The sequence below is a fragment of the Taudactylus pleione genome, unplaced genomic scaffold, assembly GCF_031769625.1.
Source record: "Taudactylus pleione unplaced genomic scaffold, aTauple2 ptg000265l, whole genome shotgun sequence".
Classification (NCBI taxonomy): domain Eukaryota; kingdom Metazoa; phylum Chordata; class Amphibia; order Anura; family Myobatrachidae; genus Taudactylus; species Taudactylus pleione.
In genome coordinates, this window is record NW_028284667.1 from 157,877 (window position 1) to 183,336 (window position 25,460).

General features: G+C 44.1%; 1 pseudogene; it reads right to left on the bottom strand.

Moving 5' to 3' along the window:
* Nucleotides 1–431: 431 nt before the first annotated feature.
* LOC148513951 (SURP and G-patch domain-containing protein 2-like) lies at nt 432–19,603 on the bottom strand (annotated as a pseudogene).
* Nucleotides 19,604–25,460: the final 5,857 nt, after the last annotated feature.

Below are 25,460 nucleotides of genomic sequence, written 5' to 3' on the forward strand. Positions count from 1 at the left end.
TGACTACTACTGGGGGGAACTACTTCTGGGGGCACTATATAAGGGGCTTACTACTAGGGGACCACTACTGGGGGCACTAAATAGGGAGGACCACTACAGGGGGCCCTGTATAGAGGGGATCGCTGCTGGAAGCCTGCATAAGGGGGACCACTACTGGGGGCATTGCATACTGGGTGTACTGTATAAGGGGAACTAATGGGGGGCTGCTTAAGGGGGACCACTACTGGGGGTACTATATAAGGGGCACTACTGGGCTTAAGGTGCATATGGAAAGGAATGTTCATAGTGATGATAAAGGGGTGTGTCATGTTGACATGCCCCATTTTTAAGTGGCCATGCCCATTTTTTGCCTTGAATGCCTTCGGCGTACGCACATAGTAGAAGGGATGGGGCTCCATTTTTACATTTGCCCTGTGCTTCACATACCCTAGTTATGCCACTGGGCAGAGGTTTCCTCTGGGAGATCTGGGGGCACCCCTCTGGTCTTGGATCAAACTGCTGGCTCCCACAGAATGACCATCTTGACGAAACGGCCATTTGGAAGGCTGGGGGCCCTTAAGGTCTGCAAATGACTTACGGGCTTTATAGCAGAATTTCACTTCATCTATGAAGTCAGGACCAAAAAGGTCAGAATCTGTTAAGTTAGGAACGTCTACTGGCCAGGGGGCTAGATTAGTCAGACAAGCACTAGCCAGCCAACGAGGTCTACAGGAATTGGATATGAAATCAAAAGTCTGGCCAATCATTATGGTAGCCCTGCTTATAGTTTTTAAGAGGGCCATCTTGGAAAATACCAGGGAATCTAGGGAGCCCCTGAGACCCCTTCTTTTTCCGCTTTGTCTAGGACAAACAATAGTGGACCAGCTGAGTCCGAAACTTTAAGCTGAATTTATCTATACAATCACTCTGGGTCTTATCCCCAATGAGTGACGTAAGGACCGGATCAATCTCTGGGGCAAACAGAGTGGGAATGTCAGGAATGCCAGTATGGTTGCGGAGAACCATCTCGTCCTCCTTAATTGAGCTGTTCTAAAGGCTAACTGGGCAAAATGATATACCTAGGACCGCTAGCTCAGGGCCCAGTGATAGGAATACATTTTTGATGGGGGCAGTCTGGTGGCTAATGCTATCCAGGCTAATTGTAAATCACTATACAGAGGACGCGCTAGACTTAGTTATTTCCTCCGATTCCCAATCTACTGGAGGGTAACTAGCATCTCAATGTGAGTAAGCCAGGGGCGGTGTGTGGTGGTGACTAGCCCCTTTGTGAGCATGCTGTGGTGCAAACTGTTGGCCCGAGGCAGGAAATATGTGCTGGCCATGGGCGGTAGAGAGAGGTCTACTATGGACCTTAGAGGTATTCCAGCTATGGGCAATACCTGGGAAGGAGATATTTTTCCTGAACAGGCATCTCTTGAAGAAACATGGTTAATATGTTTCTTTTTACAGGTGCATTTTCATACCACTATGTGAGAATATGCAGGAGGGGAAGGAGTCTCTGCAGCCGGACTAATCTCCCCCCTCTTCAGAGGTGTCCCTGCTGTCCTCCGACCTGACAGAGTTAATTAATTTTCTTCTTTTAAATATCTCCTCATCTGAGAAAGAACTACTAGCAGTCTCATCCAGGTTATGCCTGGAGGCATGGGTGTTTCTAGAGAGGAGGTGGCCCGTGTGCAGTCTCTGACATGGGCCCCCTCATCTCCGCCTGGTGGCCGGCAGCGCATTGAGCTGTGCGCGGCCAGCGCCGGAGTTATAGACTTTGGGCACTAGAGTGTGCCCAGAGTCTATAGTGTATGCGCAGATCACCGGCAAAATGGCCGCACCGGCCATTTTCCCTGTACTGCGGATGCACAAATGACAGGAAATGGCTGCCCACGGCCATTTTCCTGTCATTTTACAGTGCCGGATGCCAGCGCCCACGTGGGACTCCGGAGACGTAAGTAATATTATGGGTGCAGGGTGTGCGGTGCGGGGGCCCCCTGTACCCAGGGGCCCGAGTTCCCCACACTCCCTGCACCCATTATAGATACGCCCCTGCCTGGAGGACTCCCTACCTCTTTTACTGATGGATGGGGACACCAGCAGCATGTCTGTTGTAAATACAGACACTGTGTCCTCTATCTTTCTGAGGTAAAATCTGGCAGGGGAGGCATGGCTCAGCCTTGTATACTGAGCACACACATGTGCCTAGCGTTCGCTCATCTGTTAAGCGCGCGATACGTGCTCATTGCCGCCCATCACTCGCGACCCGTGGATCTCCTGTGCCCCACTCCCCCTCGGCTGTGGAGAAGGTAAGTGAATGATTTATTTCACTTTACCCTCTCTGCGCTCGTCGGGAGGCTTGCCCCCCAACCCATCAGCTGTTGCTAGGTGGTAAGCCTCCTGACGAACAAAAGAGGCTGCAATTACAATTGTAATTCTGTTCAGCTCTGCATCAGCCCCAATGCTTACTAATGATTTTGTGCCAAATTACTGCTACTTTCTTTGTAGACTTCCAAATGTACTGTAGGGAATGCTTATCTGCTCACTATGCTGGAGGTGTCTCCACCTCTAGGAGTTGCTCTGTAGTACAGGTCCTACTGTACTTTGCCTTGGAACAAATAATGACTGAAACTAAGTTTAATTTTTCTACAGATCAATTTTCCAACATCATGGCGAGCTACTCATGAGGGGAATGGCAGGTGCTAAAAGGTATAAGCCCTTTTGGGGAAAGGAAAAATCAGAATGCCCACTCTCCTAAAAGAAACGAAAAAATATTACCTGTCACACTGGAATGACAGATTTGAAGCACAAATCCATTGCAGCGGAAGGAGAAATGAAAGTGATATAAATCACTCACTATAAACGGACCAGAGAGGCATCTCTCAGAAGCATCCTCCAAGGAACAAAAAACACATACATACTTATCTGATAATAGCAATGGGACTTCAGTAGTCAGACAAAGTCACTAGATTTGATGTGAGAATTAATATTTACATGTAATAATTGTTAAGGAATATGATAACTGTATTGAATGGACTGGGAAACAAGCGGATAGAAATAAACATAGTATTTCCATTTGGGGACAGAGTTGTAAAGTTAAGTGGTCTGACTGTAGACATTTTCTGGTAAAGATATGTTTGTATAGTGTTCATTATTTGTGATGTTTGGTGATAAGGTAATAGTAGAGCTATTCAGGGTTGTGCAGAACTGGAACTGGCAGCCGCCATACAGGGAATGATCTGCAAAGCAAGGTGACAAGTAGGACCACTATCAGCATCCCTACCTGTGGAGTAACCCAGTTGATTTAGTTAAGTATATCCTCAGTAACCTCATACCAGGGGCAAAGCCCGAACTTTGTTGGCCCCATAGCAACATTTTGTTAAGGTGCCCCACCTCTCTTTTCCACAGCGGTTATTTTTATGCCCCACAATAGTGGCCTATATGTATATATATACATATATATACATACACAGGGCTTAAAATGGTCCTGGAGAGGTGCTGGAACTCATCTCTCCCACTGCCAAAACAAGTGTGAGCAGTGGCGTATCTATAATGGGTGAAGTGTGTGCGGGGCACACAGGCCCCCGGGTCCAGGGGGCCCCGCACCGCACACCCCGCATCCATATTATTTTAAACTTATCTGTCCATGTTCCTGAGTCAGGTGTCAGCGCTGCTCAGAACATCAGAAAATGGCCACCATGGCCATGTTTTCGGTGTTCTGCGCATGCGCAGTAGACTCCGGGCACACTCTAGTGCCCGGAGTCTACTAATGCTCCAGTGTCTGGCCAGTCACGTCAATCGGCTGCTGGCTACCAGGGAGAGAGGAGGGGGCCCCGCACAGTGCTCAAGACAGCCGCACACGGTCTTAAGATGCCCCTAAGTGTGAGTACTGTTCTTTACATACACATGCACACACACACTGTTGTGTATAGGAAACGGTAAAGTGAATGGCTGGGGGCCGCCAAGACCCCCAGAAGCTTTGGGGGCCAGGACAGTGTGAAATACATTTTAGATTTTTAGATGCTTTTGTAGCACTCCTGCCATCAGCTGAGACTACAATGTTAGATCACTTAAAAAGTGTCTCTCTGTCTGTGGGACTTCTGTGCACGGACTTGGTGGAGGTGGAACAATTTCCACCTAGCATTAGAGGTGACGGAACTCAGTTCCACCCTGTTCCTGCCCACTTTAACCCCTGTATATACACACATATATATATATATATATACAGTCAGGTCCATAAATATTGGGACATTGACTGAATTTTCAGATTTTGGCCTCTATTCACCACCACAATGGTTTTGAAATGAAACAAACAAGATGTGCTTTAACTGCAGACTTTCAGATTTAATTTGAGGGTAATTACATCCAAATCGGGTGAACGGTGTAGGAATTACAACAGTTTCAATATGTGCCTCCCACTTTTTAAGGGTCCAAAAGTAATGGCACTATCAACTCAAAAGCTATTTCATGGACAGGTGTGGGCTATTCCCTCATTATTTCATTATCAATTAAGCAGGTAAAAGGTCTGGAGTTGATTCTAGGTGTAACATTTGCATGTGGAATCAGTTGCTGTCGACTCTCAATATGAGATCCAAAGAGCTGTCACTATCAGTGAAGCAAGCCATCATTAGGCTGAAAAATCAAAACAAACCCATCAGAGAGATAGCAAAAACATTAGGTGTGGCCAAATCAACTGTTTGGAACATTCTTAAAAAGAAAGAACGCACCGGAGAGCTCAGCAACACCAAAAGACCCGGAAGACCATGGAAAACAACTGTGGTGGATGACAGAAGAATTATTTCCCTGGTGAAGAAAAACCCCTTCACAACAGTTGGCCAAATCAAGAACACTCTCCAGGAGGTAGGTGTATATATGTCAAAGTCAACAATCAAGAGAAGACTTCACAAGAGTGAATATAGAGGGTTCACCACAAGATGCAAACCATTGGTGAGCCACATAAACAGGAAGACCAGATTAGAGTTTGCCAAACAACATTAAAAAAAGCCATTACAGTTCTGGAACAACATCCTATTGACAAATGAGACAAAGATCAACTTGTACCAGAGTGATGGGAAGAGAAGAGAAGGAAAGGAACTGCTCATGATCCAAAACATACCACCTCATCAGTGAAGCATGGTGGTGGTAGTGTTATGGCGTGGGCATGTATGGCTGCCAATGGAACTGGTTCCCTTGTATTTATTGATGATGTGACTGCTGACAAAAGCAGCAGAATGAATTCTGAAGTGTTTCGGGCAATATTATATGCTCATATTCAGTCAAATGCTTCAGAACTCATTGGACAGCACTTCACAGTGCAGATGGACAATGACCCGAAGCATACTGCAAAAGCAACCAAAGAGTTTTGTAAGGCTAAAAAGTGGAATGTTATGCAATGGCCAAGTCAATCCCCTGACCTGAATCAGATTGAGCATGCATTTCACTTGATGAAGACAAAACTGAAGGGAAAATGCCCCAAGAACAAGCAGGAACTGAAGACATTTGCAGTAGAGGCCTGGCAGAGCATCACCAGGGATGAAACCCAGTGTCTGGTGATGTCTATACGTTCCAGACTTCAGGCTGTAATTGTCTGCAAAGGATTTGCAACAAAGTATTAAAAAGTGAAAGTTAGATTTGGGATTGTTTAGTTTGTCCCATTACTTTTGGCCCCTTAAAAAGTGGGAGGCACATATAGAAACCGTTGTAATTCCTACACCGTTCACCTGATTTGGATGTAATTACCCTCAAATTAAATCTGAAAGTCTGCAGTTAAAGCACATCTTGTTTGTTTCATTTCAAAACCATTGTGGTAGTGAATAGAGCCCAAAATCTGAAAATTCAGTCAATGTCCCAATATTTATGGACCTGACTGTATATAGGATGAAGGTACACACTAACAGCTCTAAAGCAGCAGGGTGCATGGTTTCAACAAATTTCATCTTCACCACGACTAGATAGATATCCAGCTTCAAACCAGCACACCAAAAATATAGTAGAAAAACACTTTATTTTACATCACAGAATATAAAAGATCACTCATGTGAACCACCTATACCCCTAGTTGTGGTGAACATAACATTTTAAAGCAGCATCAAAACTTAGAGTGACCCAGCTAAAATGTGGTATAAGATTACCATAATGACCATTTTGGCATTCAGAAAATGTCAACATAACATACCACACCCACCATCCCCACACCCGCAACTTCAAAAAGGAACCTACAGTAGGAAACAAGCTGTTATGGAAATCTGAAACAATATGATAATCCTTAACTACAGATTCCCTTTGACCTTTTATTCAGATCAGATAAAAAAATATTGGAAACACAGAATTTTCAGTCCAGAATCTTGAAATGTGCCCAATAATTTGATCATGTCTAATCACACCTACCCTACACTAGTTAGCAAAAGATCAGACAGAATTACCAGACATAACATCACATTTATATGCTTACTTCCATGAATTGCATAGTAATACTTCATAAATCAAATGAACAGTAAAACGTCAGCACCAACAGATATTAAGGATGTTGGTCAAAGGATTACAGAGAAAAAGTGCTTAGATTGACAGGCAGAGGCTACTTGTAAAATGATGGATGTTGCAAGTGTGCAATATAAATGTGATCAATGCTGTAAGTAAGCCAAATAGAGCAAAAAGAGCTACGAATTTTATAAAGCTGTTGCAAATTACCTTCATGTCCTTCCTCCTCTAAACATTGCCTGGAGTGTATTATTCCACCACATTCAGAGGCAAAAGATGCCAAACTGACCAAGAAGCTAACCTATCCATTGTAAAATAATATTAAAAGAATACAGCTCATTACGTATATATATTTATTTACTAGAAATAAAATTCAGTATAATGTTTCAAGCACCCTCAAAAATGGACATCCCCTCGTTCTGCTTTAAGTACTTTAAAGGTACTGGCAAACAATTGCATACAAGCTTGATAATCTCTAGGTCCTTGTTTATCAGTGACACACAGTGCAACATGTATAGATCTGCATGCCTTATGTAACTGCCAGATATCCAAAGAGCTACAGTAGAGCTCTTTCCAAATGATTCAACAGAAAGACAATGGGCCTGATTCAGAGCCGGACGCTATTTGCGCTCGCTCGTCAAGAAAATAGGGGTGGCTATTCAAATGAACCGTTCGCTCTTTGCGGTCTGTTCACGCCTCTAGGTCTGAACGAGCGAACAAAACTTGCGGTCGTTTTTTGGGAAACTACGCCCCCTGGCCGCTCGCATCCTACATCATGTCCGCTATTTATTAGATTAATCGAGTACATCGACCAGCGTATGAACTCCTCGCTATTCTTGTGGTTGGTTTTTCCTACCGCAATCTTGCGAGCAGTTCTGACTATAAAATAACCCAGTGACGTGGTCAATGACGCACACCCATAAAACGCCCGTTTTGACCTTTAAGCACGCCTGCGTTCAGATCTCCACTCCCCGTTTTCAAGCACCTTCCCTTGTTACCACCCACATACGCCTCCTCCTGTCACTCAAAATAGCAGGCATTCGCTATTTAGCGAACAAACGATTTTTGGCCGCACTGACTGGTTCGCGCATGCGTATTACGATACGTACGCATGCGCAGTTGTGCAAACATCGCTCGGAACGAACGAGTGGCCTCTTACGAGCGGCTCTGAATCAGGCCCAATGTTTCCATTTAGAAAAGACCTTTCTCATAAACCTTATCTTTTGAAGTGAGACAGTGATGCAACTTATAATTCCTAACTGTGATTGGTGGAGCACCAGTAGAATTAAAGTGGGGTGGTATAAGCATATCTACTGAGGCAAGTTCAAGATTTCAATTGACAGAGAAGTATGTGCGCCCACAGACTGTGTTCTGCAGTGATTTTGTTTGTGGTTAAACAAAAGCTGTTTTTGATTTTGGCAGTATCATCTCTAATCCTTGCCCTATATCTCTTTCATCTGTGCGCCAACTCTAACCAATTGATCTTTCTTGTTGCTTGTAAGAATAGCACTATAATTATTTTTTTTTGTTTTATATTGCTAACATAAAATACATATCTTTACTATGCTAATTATGGCTCTTCCTACTGTTTTCTGACATTGTGCAGTATTCATTGCATTTTGTGGCTGTACTATGTACTATGTGATTCTGGTACAATCTTTTCTTTCATTTCAATAGCATTTTCCAATTTTCAATAAAGGAAATTAAAATTGTATTTTTTCATGCCTAACTGAGCAGCTTTTAGTCGCAAGCTTTTTAGACTAATTAGGTCTCCGTCACGGCAACGGGGTTTTGTAAATTCGTATCAGGACCTTTGGGATTAGCTTTGTATGAGAGAGTAGTGGAAGCTTGAGACCTTGATAATGCTCCTACTCATCAGCCCTCTACTAGTAGGCTATAAATGGGTGCTTGAACAAACAGGTATGATATAGTATTTGGGACAATACTGGAGAGAGTTCTGGAAGCAAAACAGATATAGGCAGGGATATTTTTCACTCAGAATGGTTAGGAATGCTGTTCCTGAAGTTCTCTAGCAAAATGACGTCACAAGGAATGGTGCTCCTGTACCAACCTGCATTGGGATTTGAGTGGCATTTGCAGCCTTTTAGTGAGTGATTAGAGCCAGACTAGGGGGAAGGATTGGCGCCGGACTGGCAGCCATCCAGCATTGACAGTCATCAAGATTGAAGGGACAGCCGCGGCATTTCAAAAAAGCCGCCACCTGTGAGCCAATCACACCTTGCGGACCAGTTTTTTCGAAATGCTGCTGGTCTGATGCCGATCCCTTCTCCCAGTCCAGCGGTCAGCTCCAGTGTTCCCTGCCCTGTGTCTCCCCAGTCCTGCATTTCTCTCCGATGTTTCTTGCTCTGTGACCCCCCACCCCACCCCAGTCCAGCGTTCCTTGCCATGTGTCACCCCAGAGTCAGGATTCCTTGCCCTGAGCCCCCCCAGTCCAGCATTCCCATCCATGTGGCCCTCCCTAGTCCAGCATTCCCTGCCCTGTGCCCTCCGAGGTCCAGCTTTTCCTGCCCTGTGCCTGCCACCAAGTTCCAGTCTTCCTTGCCCTGTGTCCCACCTCCCTAGTCCAGCCTTCCTTGCCCTGTGTCCCCTTCCCTAGTCAAGCCTTCCCTTCCCTGTGATCCTCCATTAAAATCCAGCTTTCATTGCCCTGTGACACCTTCACACCATGCCTAGCCATCCCTGTGCCCCCAATAGGTCCAGCCAACACTGTCCTGCACTACCTCTTAGTCCTGTCCTCCCTGTCCTGTGCCCCCAAGGTCAAGCCCTCCCTGACCTGCATACCCCCTTGGTCCAGCCCTACCTGCCCTGCATACCAACTTGGTCCAGCCCTCCCTGACCTGCATCCCCAAGGTCCAGTCTTACCTGTCCTGTGACCCTCCAGTTGCAGCCCTCCCATATTCGGACATCACTGGTCTCCCATATATTGCACCCACCTTTCTCCTGTGCCCTTCACAAACCACTTTTTAATTTCCATCTGCCTCCTACTTCTCCCTTCCTCATCTCTTACCATCCTCCTCTGGAGGTGATGTCCTGCTGGCCAGTGATCAGAAGTGACATGGAGAAACCTGAGCCTGGCAAGTAAGCACAATCTTCTGATTAAAATTTTTCTCCCATCTAACGCTGATATCACTGGTGAACATCCCGATGGCAGTAAACTTTGCCAGTGAAGGCTTCCCCAGATGGATGGAACAAGTTTTATGGAGGTACTTCAATCGCAGGGGCGTATCTATAATGGGCGCAGGGAGTGCTGTGCACATGGGCCCCTGAGTCTGGGGGGACCACACTGCACATCCTGCACCCATAGTTTTATACTTATCTGTCTGTAGTGCTGCTCTGCAGCTCCGAGCCGGGGCTGCAGAGCAGCAAAAATCACTGAGAAAATGTTGGTGGCCATTTTCACGCAGACCCGCGCATACGCAACAGATTCAGGCACTAAGCCAGTATCTACTGCAGTAATTGCACTGCAGGACCGCCGTTGTGAGGAGGGGGCCCGCACTGAGTCTGCACATGGGCCCCCTCCTCTCTTAAAAATGTCCCTGTTCTATTGCCATTCATTATAATACCTATTTTATGCGGATATGGCTTTTAATGTATATTAGGTGGATCCGGCTTTTTCAATGTATTTTAAATGGATCTAGCTTTTTCAAAGTTATTTATGTGGATCTGACTTGGCTTGATGTGGCTTATCCTATATATTTAGTATGGATTCTGGTTTTCTGTTGCTGTATGTGTTAATTTACAGCAGTTTTCTTTCCTATGTTTTTGTACAGTTACATATACTTATAGGATAGATTGACATGTTGTAATAACACCCACCCCCAAAGCGCCAAACTTTCACATAAAAAGGTTACACACAATTGATGCCCCACCCCCATTGTAGCTCTGCCCATATTGCCCACAGCTCCTCCCACCTTTTCCCCCCTACCTCCTCCCCAAGGGTTCCTGAATCTATATTTCTACAAAAATAGCACCGGGTATAGGGGTCTATTTACTAAGCCTTGGAGAGAGATAAAGTGAATGAAGATAAAGTACCAAGCAGTCAGCTTCTGTTATTTTTCAAACACAGCCTGTAAAATGATAATTAGAAACTGATTGGTTGGTATTTTATCTCTCTTCAAGGTTTGATATATCTCCCCCTATAAACTCTTAACTGGATCTTACTACTTTTCTATCCCTCTCAATTTCTCAGTAAGCATTATATATCCTTGCTGCTGTAGTATTGACTAGATCTGTAGCTAGATCAGATGTAGGCAAATTAAAGCCCGTGGCTGGAAGCGGCCCCTGAGGCAATTGGGCCCGGTCCTTTGCTTCTGTCTCTCAGAGATGTACTAAGCCTTGGAGACAGATAAAGTACCAACCAATCAGATCCTATCTGTTATTTTCAAACCCAGCCTTTAACATAGCAGTTAGAAGCTGATTGGTTGGTACATCATCTCTCTACACTTTATCACTCTCCGAGGTTTGATACATCTACACTAGAGGGAGAAGCAACAGACACTCAGCAGATGAAGATCTTGTAGTAGGGTCCACTCACAGTAAACAATTCTTTACAGAGAGAGAGAGGAAGTGTTTTTGCTAATTAAGTGTACTAGCACAACACCTCCTCTCTTCCTCTGTGTAAATAATTGTATATTTTTAGCCTTCCCTAATGTCAAATCTCTGTAACAAGTGAAGAGGGATGAATAAGATAGAGCAGGGGTGGGGAACCTTTTTTCTGCCAAGGGCCATTTTGATTTTTAGAAAATCATTCGGGGGCCATACAAAATTATGAACTTAAAATTTGACTCCTATATTTGGTTAAAAACGTTATTAACTCACCCTTAATGTGATGGCTGTAAGTAACTGCTTCTATTTGATATGTTGCCAGGCAGAGTCTGAAGGGGCAGTCCCTATGGATGTGTGACAGGCAGATTGATAAGGCAGCCCTGGGGTCCTCTCAGTCCTAACCAGCCTGATGACAGCACTGACTGTACACACCCCCTGCTGTGCCACCACTGCCTGCTTGCCCGCGCTGTTAGGGTGAGACCCTGCATGCCCCTGCACTAACCAGCTCAATGGCAGCCATATGACAAGCCTAATTCCCCCCCCTCCCCTTGTGCGCTGCCTGCCTGTCGCCGCTGATGGGGAGAGAGCCCTGCAAGGCACTCAATGACAGTCCTGACACCCTGATCCCCCCTCTGTGCTACCTGCTGCTGCTGATAGGGAGAGAGCCCCTGCACTAATCCGCCCGATGACAGCCCTGACACCCTCCATCGCTGCACTACCTCCCGCCGCTGATAGCTGATGACAGCCCTGACACACACACCGTCCCCCCCGCTGTACTACCTGCTGCTGCTGATAGCTGATGACAGCCCTGACACACACCCTCCACCCGCTGTGCTACCTGCCGCCGCTGATAGCGCAGCGGGGGGAAGGGGTGTGTCAGGGCTGTCATTGGCTACCTGCCGCCGATAACAATCCTGACAACCCCACTCTCCCGCTGCGCTACCTGCCGCCGCTGGCAGCCGCTACACTACGCTGATTCTGCTGCTGCCGCTGACAGCAGGCTGGGCAGGATGATTTCACCTTGCGGACCGTATATGGCCCACGGACCGAAGGTTCCCCACCCCTGAGATAGAGAGAGGAGGAACACTGACAGCCGGTGCAAAGAAAAGACAGACAGCCGAGCAGTTTCTAGCACTGCTCTGGCCCGTCCTCTGCGATCCATAGAGCTGGTAAGAGGAAGCGAGATCAGTGACATGGAAAAAGGGGACTTCAGAGGTAAGGGATTAGCAATCGCGTCATCACGATCCCGGTATTCTCGGCATTGTGTAGCGGGGCCAAAATGATGCAATCACATGACCACGCCCCCAAGGTCGGGTAATATCCCCAGCCGTGACCCCCTATGCTGGCCTTGCTCCCCCACTATGCCAACCTGGCTGCTCCCTCCCGGAGGGCAGCCAGAAAGTCGGCAAGTCTGGCCTAATCTCTCCAGCCCAGTTGCTCTGTAGATTTTGGCACTGTGCCAGAGTGTAGTGCGCATGCGCAGATCTCTGGGAACATTGCAGCCGCACCAGTTTCCAAGTGATTTCTGCAGCATCTACACCAGTGAGGTACGTACGAGAATGTACGGGTGCAGGGTGTGCGGTGTGGGCATTCTTGGTCACAGGGGCCTGTGTGCACCGCACACAGTGCTCCCTTTATAGATATGCTTATGATATTGCTGTAATACATTATAATCCATACCTTTCTACTCTAGTCTACTAATATTTTTATATTACCTACAAATCTTCACTTAAATAGCTCCCTATCGGCCTATGTTTTTTATTCACTAAATACTTTTTAAAGTATTTTATGTGTGTGGCGCATGACGGTTTGCTAAAGCTTTTTAAATGGCTGCTCAGCTAAAATAATTGTCCACTGCTAAACTAGATACTGGTAGCAACCCAAGTCCCCCACAGTTTTCTCACTTAGGCCCGTTTTCAATAAGAGGCGAAAAGCTGCGATCAGTGAAAAACATTCGCCGATGCAATGTTTTCGCCACATTCCAAAGTATTGACCTATTCAATTCTAGCACGTTTTTCGCAAACTCCAAAAGCAAAAACAGGTGAAAAAGTTTCTCCACCCAAAGGTAGAAGAAAAGATGTGCAAAATCTCTATTTTTGCCTAAAACTGTGGGGACTTGGTTAAGAACCCTTTGGACACCCCCTAATGACTAATTAGGCAAAATAAAAAACATTTTCTAATTTCACCCTAAAAAACTCGTAAATTTTGGGGCGAAAATTTAAAAAGTGTTGAAAAATGTGCATTAAGTACTGGGTCAGGTGCTATATTGATGAGTTGCAGGTGGCTGCAGCAGGTGTATTTTTAAAACTTTTTTATAATGCACTTTATAAACACAAAAATATACTAGTACCCATTTAAATGAACCCCAAATTTAACTACAACAATTATTGTTCACAAAAGACATGGCTTTTTATCAATTTACCATACTTATGCAAATATGCAAATAACAGCCCTATGACTCAATTTAAGAATCTAAAATACTCTTATTAGGTCTATTAATACACTTCTATATTGAGGGGGTACAGACTGATTTCCCCCCAAAAAACTTTTAGCTAGTTTCGCCATTTGCTGCATTCGCATATATGCGTTTTGCAATTGAATAGGGTGAAAAACAGGAACACGCATTGTGTAATTTGGCAAAAACTTTGCCTCTAAACAGGCTAATGAGATGAAAACATCGCGCTTATCGCTGATCTCGGCTTTTCAACGCTAATTGAATCCGGCCCTTACTACGCAAGTTTGGTTCATTGCACTTATGGAAAAAAAACTTATGCAAAGCCAGAGTCTACTGTGCTGTCCGAGAGGAGGGAGCCCACACTGAGGCTGCATACTGGCCCCCTCCTCTCTTAAAACGCCCCTGAGCAACACAACCATAAAAATATAAAAAAAAACTATTACACGCCACTCACACACAAACAAGACAAGACAAACAGACAGAGATTAGAAGGGCAAAAGTTTATGAAAAAAATATAAGAAACTAAACAGACAAAATCACAAAGACAACTCAATCAGTAATTAAATGTAACACTCACCAAACTTCAAATAAAATACTCCACCACACCACTATGCTCACATCTACACCTAGCTCCTTCCAAAACTTATTACAGAAAAGTATACAAAATCTATGCTTATATAGCGTTAATGAGGTCAAACTCCCATGACATTGGACAACTAATACTTGCAATGATTTCAATCCAAACACCCTGTATGTTATGAAACTCAATGTAGGATTGGTGAGATTTTGACAGGTTACAGCAGACACCAACTCGATAGAAGTTGCTGTCATGTTACAAAGGCACCTTCTAACTTACCGCCTATTACATTCGGCGAGTTTCTATGCAAACTAGCTGGAAACTCACCGTGGGTATCAGCGAGATAAATCTCACTGGAAACTCACAATCTACTACATGTTTACACATAACTATTTAAAAAATGACTTAAGCTGGGTACACACTAAACGATGTGTGTACCCAGCGATGCAACGGACAACCGCAAGGGGGGTCGGGCCGACATATCAGGCGGCCGGTACACATTACACGTTCTGATGCCCAAACGCCCGATATGTTGGCAGCAGCTGCAACCCGCTGTATGGGATCATCAGTCGCATTGTCAGATTGAGCTGCATGTAGGGCCGACCTGACGATGCAAACGAAGGCCATACGGGAGCGCGTATGGGCCGACATAGCAGGTACACATTAGGGATCAGACGATATATCATCTAATGTGTATCCACTATTAACCTAACAATGCAGATATAGGCACAAATGTAATATCCTGCATGTTGCAGCAATATAGCCACTAGATTTAAAGCGGCAATAATTTAAAAGGCAATATAAGTCTGGTTTTCCCTTTTAATTATTACCACGTTAACAAAAGCTTCTAAATCGACAAAGTTGTGCAGGTTCCTGAAAATCACAGGCTATTACATTTGGCCATAATCTCCCCTCTATATTTAACCCTAAAATCACAATGGGCAAGATGCACTGGCATTCGGTATGAAACACCGCCGGCCGACATGGAAGGAAATCCCGATTGTCTAGAAGGTAAGTATAAACTAACCTAACTCTACCCCCTAACCCTCCTTTAGGGTGCCTAACCCTAACCTCCCCCCCCCGTGCATAACCCTAATCCCCCCTCTAAGTGCCTGACCCTAACCCCCCTTTCCCCGCTGCCTAAACCTAAGTCCCCGGCGGGGTGCCTAACCCTAACCTTCCCCCGGGGGTGCCTAACCCTAACTCTCCCTCCCCCTAGCCTAACCCTAACCTCCCGGGGTTGCCTAACCCAAAGTCCCCCCGGGAACCCTAAACCTAACCCTCCCCCCCCCGCGGCTGTCCACACCCGGCATCCCTTCGATCAGGATGCCGGGCGCCGGTCTCCCGATGTAGGTTAGTTAACCCTCACCGGCATTCTGTAGTCTAGATGCCGGCGGTCGCCATTGTGACCGCAGGCATCATAAACGTATACCGATGCACTGTGATGAAAAATGTGGTCAGACCTCTGAAAATGCCATTTTTGAAGGTTTGACTTTTTCTGGAGATGATGATGCCTAATAGAGAAACTTCATCATCAGGGATCAAATAGCATCCAATAGCTGGCCAACAGCCATGCATGTGCAGATGGACTCCCAGGTCAGAAACCTGGAAGTCCCAACACCGCAAAGGAGAGCTATTATCGGAAGAGCTGTCCTTTGCTTAAATGATCATGCATACAGCATTTCTAAACACCGGTATACAAGCAATTATTGACGGGTTCCATTGCATCCAAAATGCAATGCTTGATGCATCCCGCCCAATGTTCCTTACAATATACAAGATATCAGTTGTTACTACTGTACAGTACCATTATAACTATTTTTAGTACTACTGCCATCACTTCACTATCAACATTAACCTTAACCTTTCCTTCCCTTCTTCCCCATTTTTAACCCCAACAAGCTCCTCTATTATTATAGCTACATTCACATGATTGTGTTATGATGTTGTAACTACTAATATAATGTAAAAATACAGAATTATTTTCTGTTTGCTGTGTTGTTACAACCTTTAATAATTGCTAATAAGAGTTATAAAAAAATGATTGTGCCACAACTCTAATAACTTGCTACTAGGAACTAGAGATGTACGGTTTGGTTCTCCAGAAATCCGAATTCACCCGAATTTCGTGAATCCGAGTAAATCCGAGTGGCGGTTCTAATCTCCTGAGGAGATCCGGGTAAATCCAGGTCACGGTTCTGATCTTTTTGCTGTTCGGAATTCAGATTTTAAATCTGAATTTCGGGTTTTGGATTGCATAAATTACATGATTTTAGCTGTTTTTAAAACATTTTATCTATTTTTTATTTAAAAAATCCAGATAAAAACCAAAACCAGAATACTTGAGGGTGCTTTGCAAAACCAAATCCAGATCCAAAACCTTGAAGGAGACACAGGTCCAAAACCAAAACCAAGGCGCACATCCCTACTAGGAACCATAGGTTTAGAAGAACACATTCAAATCTACTCTACCCTTAAAATGCCACCAAGCACAGATTTCTGTACAACAACAACAATTATATTCATTTTGGAAAGAATATAAAGCTGGGTACACCCCAGGGCGACTTGTTCGCTAACCCAGGGATCTGCAGGCCGAGTGGTTGATTGGTAAGCCAATACACACTTACCAATCTGCTGACATCACAACTGGGGGCATTTAAATTTGCCCGCCCAGTTGAGATGTCAGTGTCGGCTATAGCATACGTGTATGGGTGGTCGGCGGGTCGCCTGTACATACAGCCAGACGTGCTAATATATCTGCAGGATATATCGACATCGGCTGTGCTGCAGGGCCGATGTGACATGTCTGTAAATGACATCGATCACAGACATATATTCTGTACACACCCGCAGATGCGCTATGCGATATGTTGTTTGTCGACTGATTGAACGGCATATCACATAGTGTGTACCCAGCATTAGAAATACACTTTTGTACACTCTAAAATTAGTGCCAGTGCATAACTGAAGCAACAGAAATGCATTTTTAAACAGAATAATGTTACTTCTTTTTATGTTGGATAGAATGAGGCAAGATTGTGATTTTTTTTCTCTTTTGCCTTTAATTATATCAGCATTATTATAACTACAATTAATTTGACAGAAAACAACTTACATAGTTCACATTTAACTTCATGCCTTTGTCCGTATTATGCTATTTTAAACTAATGGCAACTGTAAAATGTCATCTGAACTAAATAAAAGTGTTTTTTTTTTAAACTATTGAGTCATTACAAATACATATTATTAACAGTTACTTATATAGTGCAGCATGTTCCGTTGCCCTTTACAAACGGGAACAAACAGTAATAAAACAAGACTGGCACAAATAGGATGATGTTGTTTAAGTGCAAAAGTTACATTGAATATTGCTTTCATTTTAACATTTTATAAATCTTCAATCACAAATCTGTGTGCCTCTGATTCAGTAAGTTACAAGAACTAAATATATTTTAAATATAATTGTAAGAGAAAATTGTACACACAATGTTATCCTGTCAGCTACTCCAGCAATCACTGTTTCTATTCAAATGTCTCACGTCTGCTGGCAACGCAGTACATGAAGGCTTTGATGAGCGGCTCCTAAACCATGGAGACTACTAGTTATGGAGTAGGAGTTCATTAAAAAAAATGACTGTAGCTTGCCTTTAAGCTCTAAATTCATACTACTGATGATAAACATTACCAGATATTATGGCATATAATTCATGTGAACAAAGCTAGCAATGTACTTTGTTCAGAAACCTATCAAATTTGAAATCTGATTTTAGACATAAATACAGCACAGGTTTGCAAGCTCAATGTATAAATAAGAACATGAGGAACTAGTCAAGGATTAAAAATTTTATATAACATTAATGCTGGGTACACAGTAGATGATATATGTCGTCCGATCCCACGGATCAGAGCAATATATTGGGTACATCATCTAGTGTGTACAGGGCTGGATTAAAGGGGGGGCAACAGGGGCGGTCGTCCCTGGCCCCCACACACGGAGGGGCCCCTACTAGCAGTGGTGCGTTGTCTGCGCCCGCTGCTAGCATCCTCTCCGCTAGTGTAGTGTAGACAGCACAGTGAGCGCGGCCACACTACACAGTGACATACACACAGCCGCCGGCGGCAGCTGTGTGTATCTTACAGCAGCCGATGAGAGTCAGACAGACTCTCATTGGCTGCTGCACAACGGAAGAGAGCCGGCTCCCCCCCCCCGCAGCTGGTGATGATAGGAGAGGTCATGACACTGACGTCTCTCCCAACTGTGCAACAGAAGAGCCGGGACTCGCGTCAGGAGCAGGGATTCAGGTAAGTTTTTTTGTTTTTTGTGTGTGTGTGGGGCACTGTCACCACATTGGGGGGAGCGTTACAGGTGTCCCTGTATAGGGGGGCAGCTACAAGGGTCACTGTATAGGGGGGGGGGCACTTCATGGGGGCACTGTATAGGGGGGGTGTTTGCTACTGGGGGCAATGCATAGGAGGGGACTACTACTGTTGGCAGAGCATGGGGGGAATACTACTGAGGCACTGTATGGGGGGACTACTACTGGGGGCACTGTATAGGAGGGGACTACTACTGGGGGCAGAGCATGGGGGGGACTACTACTGTGGGCATTATATAAGGGGCACTGTATAGGGAAGACCAATACTGGGGGCACTGCATAAGGGGCACTACTACAGGGGGCACTGCATAGGGGGGAACTACTACAGGAGGCACTGCATAAGGAGCACTGTATAGGGGGGACCATTACTGGGGACATTGCATAAGGGGCACTTCTACAGTGAGCATTGCAAGAGGGGCATTAAGGTGAATAGAAGAAAAAAAAATCCTAGGGTGATGAGAAACGGTGGTATATAGGGGCCCTCACAAGTTTGTTGCCCAGGGGCCCCCACATACCTTAATCCGGCCCTGAGTGTGTACCCATGATATGCGCACTCCCGCATATCATACACTGATATGCTGCACTGCTGCAGGGCCAACAGGGGAAGTAATTAACGATGCCATGCAGCAGAATGCACGTCCCTCCCCCCCGTCGGACCTGGCATCGGCAAGTGTGTGTGCACTTGCTGCATGCCGGGTCTTGTCGTCGGCCATGTCGTGCTGGGTACTCATCGGCTAATTTGTACCACCTTACGGCTATTTTATAAAAAGGCAGAATTGCAAATCAAGAGCACAAATGTTCTTATGAGACATAGAGGCATATTTATCACAATCTGTATCTCAAACACGGATTGGCTGTGAAAAATTCATCCAATATCGCAAAGCGATATTTGAATATATCACAAGGATTTATCAAATATAATGTACAGGCAGGAAGCTTGCCATAAAGCCCTGTCCCTGGGAATTCACTTTACATGCTATTCACTGTATTTTTTGCTAAAAGTACAAGAAGGGGACCATGCATGCAGCACCAGATCAACAACCCCTCCACCATGATTGCCACCCCCATGCTTCCCCGCCTCATCAGCCACCCCTTGTTCAGCTTGCACTCACCTTCCTGGCGATCGGTGCTCAGCTGACCAGGGTCACAGTGCAGGAGCCCGGAGGTCATCTGACCGGAGGCACAGAGGACCTCACCGGAGCTCCGATCACTGGTCCCTGGATGCAGGTGTTTAGGGTTTATTTCTTTAAGTGATCAGCTTGTGGTCTATTCAGACCACAGAGCTGATCATGGGGGAGGGCTCCCAGCTCTGTTCTGCCTATCAGAGCAAAGCAGGAGCCAGGAGAAAAGGGGAAAGGCTGGATAACGCCATCTGAAGATGGAGTTGTTATCACAGAGCTTTTTCTGGTATATTTTCACAATATATTTTTAGTAAATCTGAGCAGATCACATTTCCCATTACAAGTATGGAAATGTGATCTGCTTACCAAAAATATGTGAATTGAAGGGTTTGGAGTAGTCTTTCACGAAAACTGCTCCAATAGCCATTTAATATATTTATGTTATACTAAATAAACAACCTTTTTCACATTTTTTTTAGTAGACATAATATTTATAAATAGGGCCCATAAGGTGGCAGATTTTGTGTGAATACATCAAATTGTACAAGTTAATGGTTTTACACAGTCCTTCTTAGTGCAAATTAGGTTCATGAAGGGTGGAGAGGTCGTATCTACAGGATTGTTGCCTGCTTTATCTGAGGAAGCTGGTCCACTTACTTCCAGAAAAAAAAACCTACATTTTTGGGATTTTATCCCTACACTTTTTTCTGGAATGCATATTATGACTTACATAGCAGTTTTGCAGAAAAGTACATTTCTAGGTGCACTCCAACCAATGAACTAAAACTGTTAAAAAACACACACAACATGAAAAATGTAATAAAATCTGTTCCAGTTCCCTCTCACACTCATGATAAAAAGGAAATATATATGATGCTAAACTAAATGGTATTTTAGAAAAAAAAATAAAATTAATAAAAGAAATGGCGTTAAAGTGTTGAAATGTAAAGTTTCTCCTCACTGGTTTAACCATGTGCATTCTCAGGTAAATTAGCAAACCCACATAGGTACAGTAGCTGCAGCTTGGCTTGCCAAGGTTACTTCCAAGGGAAACTACCGTCAACCTTGATATGCTCTTGGCAGACAATGTTGCAGTGTGTGAATGAGCTCTGCAGAGGTAACATAAATACCACAGTGACAAACGCCCTCATAAGGAATTATTATTTAAGTGCAGGTCATGCAGAATACTGCAAATGCAAACAAAATTACCAGTAGACAATGTCCTATTAAGCAAATACTGTATAAATAACTTTTATAGGATATAAATGTTAAAGACATTGCTGTGACCTGTGTTACACAAATGAGCTGCTCAGACTCTGTTTGCTTAGTCATTTCACTGTACATTAAAAAGAGCGGTTGCTGAGATTTACAAATGCTCAGCAGAAATAAGTACTGTATTTAATGCCTCTCACTGCTGCACAAGTACATAATGCATCATAATGTGTCCTTGGCCCCTCCAGCAGAGACTGAGCAGTAGCACAAAAACAAGTCAAATGTCTGTAAATTGTTTGGAAAGTGGTATGAATTCTGGCCACTTTGGAGCAGTTTTACATTTAGACAGCAGGTGCTATCCAAGATGTGGTTATGGCAACAAAATAAATGATGTATAATTGCTTTTGTGACAACTTGCCAATTAAATTAGACTCAGCAGAATAACATAATGACAATTTGTTATGCTCTGGTGGGCACTAACATACCAATCATAATTAAATGCTATGACTGAAATAGAATGCTCCTTGACGCAGGAATGTATAACCCCAATTCCCTCTCAGTGAAACATTATAGGCTCAGACTTGATTTTAATTTCTGTGGGATAATAACATTAGTAGACGTCAGAATTTGTTTTCATGCGCATGCATGTGCTTGCTAGAGTCTGGAGCTGGAGCTGGAGGTGGTTTAGCATATTCCTGTGCTTCATGTCACTTCTCATCACTTGGAGCAGTCAGATTTGTTTAGGATGCAGTATATTTCTAGCTACAAAGAGATGACTCACTTCTACTCACTGCAGCATTGTCATTCATGGATCATGGCATGCTGCTTTGTAGCTCCTTAATATCCATTAAAACAATGCACACAGTAAAATGAGAACATTGCTGTTTAAAAATCTGTAATTTTATAAAGTCATATAAAATATACAATATGGAAAATACGTGAAGTAAAAATATTATATTAAGAATAGGATGATTTTAGCTTTTCTATCAAAACTTTGTATTTTTGTTTTATTCGCAATTTAACACCTTAGGTCAGCTGGACATGTCTCAGATGTAGCCTATGTTAATCAGCCACAGTATATCTTACTAGTCAGATCTAGAGAGCTGGGCTCGATTGAGGTGGGCATCCCATGCATGAAGTATCCTATGCATAAAGTATCAAAATGAACAGTTAAAAAACAGTTGAACAAACATTGAACAACATCATAAAGCAGGTAATTTCTAAATGCAAACTATAAGTATTTGTATTCTACAGCTTTTCTCTTTTTATTCTAAACCATCATGTACCAAATATTATTCATTCTTATTTCACTCCATGGCATGTTCTCTAAGGCTATTGCATCCTTTACTCTCCAAGCAGCTCACCCCTCTGTACACATTGCAGCCTCAATAATCTACTCCCCTCTTGTGAACACACATGAGCTATTTACTTATCTTTCTAAATTGACCATAACATCCACAACCTGTCGCCATAAAAAACTTTCATACAAAACACAGACCTATATTTATATCTCTCTCCTTCTACTTCTCTTAGCCGGTGACATATCACCAAATCCAGGCCCTACACACATGCCCTACTCACAATGGAATATAAATCCAGCAAACCTCAGACACATCACATACCTCCCATCACCCTCCAAAACACTGAAATGTGCCTTATGGAATGAAAGCTCCGTCTGCAACAAACTAACATCAACCAATGATTTATTTATTTCTAATAACCTCAATCTTCTGGCATTAACAGAAACATGGCTCACACAAACAGACACTGCCTCCCCTGCAGCACTCTCGCATGGTGGTCTACACTTCACACACACCTCCAGGCCTGGTAATAGTAAAGGAGGTGGAGTAGGAATACTACTGTCCCAATCTTTTACATATACAGTTATTCCACAGGTACCATCCCTTACATTTACATAATTTGAAGTACATTCTATTAGGACTTTCACTCCTTTCTCTCTGCGCATTGCTGCTATCTATCGTCCACCTGGACCACCCAATCAATTTCTGGAACATTTTTCTGCCTGGCTCCCTCACTTCCTATCCTCTGACATCTCCACCATTATTATGGGTGATTTCAATATCCCCATTGACAATCCACAATCCCCTCATGCCTCCAAACTTCTCTCCTTAACATCCTCTCTTGGGCTCTCCCAATGGACTGACTCCTCTACTCATCAAGATGGCCACTGCCTTGATCTTGTATTTACCAGACTATGCTCAGTCTCTGATTTCACTCATTCTCCTTTCCCTCTCTCAGATCATAACCTTATCACCTGCACACTCTCCTCCATTACATCAGCCTCACTGCCAAGCAAATCAAACCCGCAGAGATATTAATGCTCAAACCCGCAGAGATATTAATGCTATTAATTTTGAACAACTATCCACCTCTCTGCAACAATCACTCTTACCTATTTCTAATTTCACTTCTCCTGAGACTGCTGTATCACACCTGAACCAGACCCTAGAACTAGCCCTTGATGAAGTAGCTCCAGCTACCCATCACATTCCGCGTAGACTTAGACGTCAACCGTGGCATTCCAAATTCACAAGACACCTACAAAAACTCTCACGTAAAGTATAACGTCAGTGGCGAAAGTCTCATACTCCAAGTGACTGTCACGGCCAGGGTATTTCAGCATGGCGCTAGGCGGGTGTTACCTGTGAGGTCGGTGTGGCGCGGGCTGTCTGGTGGTGGAGCTGGTGTCTGGCAGGGGGCTTTGGCTGCGCGCATTGTGTGGCCCTGTTGTCACTCTGCGCTGGTGAGGCCTGGCGGCATCTCCGTTCCATTTGGCATGGGCGCCGCTATCTTGCCTTCTGGCCATGTGATGCGGCTGGCCAATCCTGGTGAGTCACATGTTCCCTCCGGCCAGTAACAGCACGGCATGGGGTATTTAGGAAGGACCAGTGCCTTCCTTCTTTGCCAGTGCAATGTGTATCTCAGCCTAGCTGAGAGGGAGTTCTCTGTGCTTATCCTGTTCCTGTGAATTCGCTGTCTGCCAGTCTGCCTGTCAGCTCCTAGCTTCCGCTGGACTACCCCACTTCCTCCATCACCATTGCCCATACCTGAGTGCCTGAGCCTGCTGACATCCTGCTCATTGCCTTGGTTCACTACCTGCATACCTGGCTATTATTTTCCTGCATCACTACCTGCATACCTGGTTGATTATTTTCAGTCTCACTACCTGCACACCTGGACAGCTCTAATTGTTTCTACTTGGACATTAACCCATTACTTCCACCACAGAACTCTTGTGCACATTTATATATTCCTGGACTTTTATTTACTGCCATATTTTATGTCTTCTCAAGCACTTATTAAAAAAACTAGTTTCTTATTCAAATCCGCTTCTGTGATCGCTCCTGCTACCACCCCGAGTCCACAAACAACCCAGAACATAACAGTTTGCACTGGCCCCATGGAGCCGACCATGGATCAGGAGTCAGGAGTGGATTTGTTCCGGTGTATTTCTGGTCGTTTAGAAAATCTGGAAAACATGCAACATCAGATGGCTCAATTTCTGCAAGAGATGTCCAAGCGACAGGATAGTTTACAAACTTCCGTTTCTACCCCTGTAGTACCAGCATCTACATCCGCATCAGCGTCTGGGAATACAGGAGGCAGATCATCTCCACGCTTACATCTTCCTTTACCAAGTAAATTTGACGGCAAACCTAAACTCTGCCGAGGATTCCTAAATCAGTGTGACATACATTTTACCCTAAGAAAAAGCAGTGCTGTATGACAATAAATGTATAGCAATTTAATATACGTATAAATCTTAAAACACAAGCTAATTTAATGAACACATGTATTTTATGGATAAATAAAAATAACAATTAAAACAGCAGTGAGCGATAATATGCCCTGGAACACTGTTTGGAAATAGATCCTATAGCACTGTTGAATGTATGGCAGTCCAGCTTAGCACACCAATGCTGAGTATAGTTACCCACTAGATAGAAAAGTCCACAATGTCCTTTAATTAGCGATGGTCCCACACTGAGGTTGTCCAACGCAGATGACTGGACATGGTGTTGTTATAGTGGGTGATGATAATTAGTGATGGTCCCACACTGAGGTAATCCAACACAGATGACCAGACCCAATATTGTAATGGGTGATAATAATGGTCAGAGTCCAAAGTTGCTGCCACAAAGTTTAGCAGTGCCAATAATCCAATAGTGCTTGATATTAGATCCAAGTGTCCAGGGTAAACAGATAGTTCACCTACGCGTTTCACTGCTCTAGGCAGCTTTTTCAAGGTGTCCAATGATGAAAAAAAATGGCTTTAAATAGTGTTCCACATGGAAATCAATTGTTCTCAGCTGTTTACAATTATCCCTATCATTTCTCAATCAATTCATTAGAAAAGGCACAATTTAAGAAAAGGAGGCAAAACCTGTGATATTATATAAAAAACCAAAGGAGTACTTACTGATTCTAGTGCATATTCATTAAAAACAAGTCCCGATCGTGGCGTCTCAATCAATACGGAAGTTGTTTACTTCTGCCGTGATGACGTCGGGCCGGGTAATGATCCTGAGACACAGCGTTAGTCACGCTGCGCCTCACAGACTACAATCACCATAGCCACCAGGGTGCGATGACGATATCTGACGACAATGCTAATTCCCCACCCCATACTAAGTGATAGAAATATCTATCATACATCTAAAATTATACATAAA